This window comes from Etheostoma cragini, chromosome 1 (genome assembly GCF_013103735.1).
Source record: "Etheostoma cragini isolate CJK2018 chromosome 1, CSU_Ecrag_1.0, whole genome shotgun sequence".
Classification (NCBI taxonomy): Eukaryota; Metazoa; Chordata; class Actinopteri; order Perciformes; family Percidae; genus Etheostoma; species Etheostoma cragini.
The window spans coordinates 32,637,967-32,642,420 of record NC_048407.1 but is presented as its reverse complement, the minus strand read 5'-3'; the positions used below and the strand labels follow the sequence as shown (position 1 = coordinate 32,642,420).

At 36.0% G+C, this 4,454-nt stretch overlaps 1 protein-coding gene across 1 annotated transcript in view; it reads right to left on the bottom strand.

The window, feature by feature from the left end:
* The window catches only part of LOC117954828 (CD82 antigen-like), a 14,313-nt gene that overhangs the window by 4,380 nt on the left and 5,479 nt on the right, over window positions 1–4,454 (bottom strand). The gene's annotated exons all lie outside the window — the stretch shown is intronic.

Below are 4,454 nucleotides of genomic sequence, written 5' to 3'. Positions count from 1 at the left end.
GGTTAGTCTTCATTGTCCCGAGGACATGTAATGTCTCACGGTTAGACGGTTAGTCTTCATTGTCCCGAGGACATGTAAAGCCCGAGCAGCCTCACTGTGTCTCTTGTTTCTCCCTTTCGTTAGCGGAGAGGAAATAGTGTCTCAAAGAAAGCCGCCATTGTTTGGGAGTCCAGTCCGAGTTGGACTGGGGGGGCGGGGGTGTTATTGTGTTATTGAGAGAGTGTGTAAGTGCTGTTTATACCGTGTCCATGGGTGTTTATGTACAACCTTTCCTTTGAAATACACTGCAATGAGTACTCTGCAAGTATTTGCCGTGGTGTTGTCCTCCCGGGTCAAAATCGGACCAAAACGTGACATTTCGACCCTTTTTTCTGACTTTTTTTAGTTTCCACTAACCCCCCTTACAACCTTTTAGTTTTACTACTTTTTGGAATTTATGGTTAATAACCCTGATTTATATGGAATTATACCTAATATTTGAGTTAAAAAAGCAGAAATTATGAATTATTTTGACTAAAACAGTAGTTAATCCTCATGTTGCCCTCATGTTGTCCCCATGTTGTCCTCATGATGTCCTCATGATGTCCCCATGATGTCCTCATGATGTCCTCATGTTGTCCTCATGTTGTCCTCATGATGTCCCCATGTTGTCCTCATGATGTCCCCATGTTGTAACCATGTTGCCCTCATGTTGCCCTCATGTCGTCCTCATGATGTCCCCATGTTGTCCTCATGATGTCCTCATGATGTCCTCATGTTGTCCTCATGTTGTCCTCATGTTGTCCCCATGATGTCCTCATGTTGTCCTATATCAGTGTTCTGTTTAATTCCCCAAAATAACATGATTGATTCCACCCAACGCTCTTTGCCAAGTACTAATCTCTACTTTCATTAATTTTGGGGCGTCTTATTCAATTTTATAGCATTGTAAAAACAAATGTAAGTGTTTTTGAAATAGTATTGAGTAAAAGTTGACATATTCCAGTCTGTGATTATCATCAACATCCATTCCTTTAATTTTAGTCTCAATAATTCCTAATTTCTGCTTTTCTAACTCAAAAATTAGGTGTAATTTCCTATAAATGAGATTTAATGACCATAAATTCCCCAAATAACTGTAAAACTAAAGTTAATAAGTTCGTGTTACGTATTGTTAAATGTCAAAAAAGTAAAAACGTAAGAAAAAGTTAAAAACATTGATTAAAAAGCGTCAACTATAGTGTTAATTAGTGTTACATAGTCTTAAATTACTGTAAGGAATCCAATCCGTTTTTTATGGTAATTTGGTTAAAAAGAAACCCATATTCCAGATATAGACCTTTTTTTTTAAAGGGTTCAGATTTCACCCGAGGACACCAGGCGGGTTAAAGACAACTGATTCTTAATTTGTCATTTTTAAAAAGGAAAGAAAACCAACATTTTGCTTCTGAAACGTGATTTGCTGTCTTTCTTTTGTCATTTCTGATTGTAAAGTGAATATTTTTTATGGGTTAGGACTGTCGTACATACAAAAAAAAAGTATTTAAAAAAAAGCAGTTTAAATACAGCATGGAAACACACTTCAGAGCTGAACTAATAAATATTACATTAAAGATATTAACAATTAATGAAATCAGTGTGTAGATAATGTGTGTAATGACGTACTTTAACCCTTGTCGGCCATGAAACTCTATATTCACACATTTTTGTCACTTTTTCATTGTGCTTTTTTGATATTTTCTATTGTTATTTGACATTTCTAATGTTGACATTGTTCTTATTGCAAACACCCATTTTTTTAATGATGAATAAACTTAAAACGGGTTGAGATAATCCCCCAAATCTGCAGCTCTACGGGGGCATTTGAGCATCTTTTCAGCTCGTTGTGTTGATTCGCAGCTTTATTTATTATTATTATAATTATTATTTTGGGTCGTTCTCACTGCCAAGAAATCTGGAGCTTTTGACGTGTGGACAGACAAAGGTCTGTTCCCAAAATGTGTAACTGTCCCTTTAAGAGCGACTGTGTGAGGGACAAGTTGACCAAAGCTAAACTTTAAATGATAAACACGAGTTTCGGACAAACGCCTCCTTTGTTCATCTCCGCCCTGCTAATATGAGATTTAAATTTCAGGCTAAAAATAGAACAACGAGGGAAGACGACAACAAGAGGGTTTATTGTTGTTGTTGTTGTTGTCGTTGCTACTGCACATTTTCGGCACGAGTCAAAGACCGCGTAAGCCTCTCGTCTCTGTCAGGAGACAGATGTTCCTCGTTTTTAGTCAAATTAACTTTTTCAGAATGGGATTCTTACAAAAACGGCATCTACGAAAACAAAGCTCAGACCAAAACGAAACCAAAAGTGGCTTCCTGTTCTTCAGATCTTCTGATGGATTGTGTCACAGCTCGATGAGTGACTGAATCACACAGCAGGAAGTAAACAACAGACGTTTAGACACAACGTGTCACGCTGTGACACGACGGCCGGATCCGCTGCATTCTCTCAGAAGTGGAAGTAAAACAGGAAGCTGCTAAAACACAAATAAATCAGACGTTTGACATTTCAGTATGACAGAAATGAAGGTATATTTTTTTTAATCCAGTAAAGAAAACACCTGACGGACAGATAAGCGTTATCCGACATGTGTTGTCACTTTTTTTGACGTTTTCTACATTTTTTCCGAAGTTTTTTACGTCTTTGTCGTTTTTTGTTGTTTTTTTCCTACATTTCGGTCACTTTTTTCACTGTTCTTGAATCTTTTTCTAGTATGACAGAAAATGAAGGTATATATTTTTTTAAATCCAGTAAATAAAACACCCGAAGGACAGATAAGCTTTGTCGTTTTTTTACGTTTTCTAAGTTTTTGCAAAGTTCTTTAGTTCCGAAGTTTTTTACGTCTTTGTCGTTTTTTGGGACATTTTTGTTGTTTTTTTCCTACATTTCTGTCACTTTTTTCCTACATTTCTGTCACTTTTTTCAGTGTTCTTGAATCTTTTTCTTTTTCTTAAAATGCCGTAAATCAAATAAAACGCACAAATTCCATGAAAATAGTTCTCCGATCAGTTATTTAGCTCGTGAGGAGCGTCGTATGGAACAATCCACGTTATCTTAATTTACAGTTTGAACGAAACCCAAATTTGTGATTTGGAAACACAAATTTGACCCCGAGGACAACAGGAGGGATAAAAAGTATTAAGGGTGCAAAATAAAGTACACACTTGCAAATAAGAGAAGAATACCAACTTATATTTTCTTTAATAAACATTAAAATCCTGGCATGGTTTTATTTCCGTTAGACTATTAGCTTGTTGGATTTTGACCGAGAAATCTGGTCCCCTTACCTTTGGAGCAACACCGTCTTATGACCTACTCGGAATTGCAATTAACTCCTAAGAAAAGTAAAATGATCCTACGTTTTTTGTATTTTTATGTTTTGACGCTTTTTTTTTTTTTTAGTAAACAGTCAAACGAAGAACTTTGGATTCAAGACTTTTATCTACTGGCGTTTTGTGTTTTTCTACTTTTGTTCTTGCACATTTCTGTGTGTAAAACAACAACAAAACAGTTGCTAATAGTATCTTCCCTATGGGTTTATTTTAAAGTCATTCAATAAAACTTGCCGTATTCAACAACTTTGTAGACTAATAAATCAATTAAAACATGGTGTACGTTCCCTGAAGCGGACGTGGTTTCCATTCACTCAGCAACTGCAGCACAAAGTGACTCCGTGGTGCTTTCTACGTTTAACAAAACCTTTCTTTTGGGATGTTTTTCCCCAACCAGACCTGCGTTATGTAGTCTTTTTAGGCCTTGAATGCATCGTTATGTCAGTTTAACCCTCGTGTTGTCTTCCCGTCAAAATTAAAAAATCAACAGTTTTGTTGACGCATTTTATGGATGTTTTTTGAACTTTTTCTTACGTTTTTTCTTACGTTCTTTTTCAATGTTTGTCCCTTTTTTGACGTTTCCAACACTATGTAACACTAACTTATTAACTTTAGTTTTACAGTTATTTTTTGAATTTATGGTCAATAAAGCTAATTTATAGGAAATTATACTTAATGTTTTGAGTTAGAAAAACAGAAATTAGGAATTATTTAGACTAAAATTAAAGGAAAGTAAGTAACTTTTTTTCTTCTTGTGAAAATTTAAAAGGGTTAAATCAAAGAGTTGAAATTGATGATTTGGATATAACTTTTTTTAAAAGAATGTGTCTTTTTAGTTTGAATGATTTTCACCATGGTGAAGGCTTCGGGCTATTTTCCCCAAGTTTAGTGTTTTAAAACCAAACCTGAAAGTAAGATTACGTGTAATTTGGGGGTCTTTGAACGCAGCATTCCTTTCTTTAGGACTCTCGCTGTGTATCTGACGTGCTGTAATTCCTTCCATCTGGCTCGGCTGCACCACCAACGTCTTTCCTCATTGCATGTTCTCTTCCCTCTGTCGGCCCTGCAGGTGCCTGGTACATGCTGCC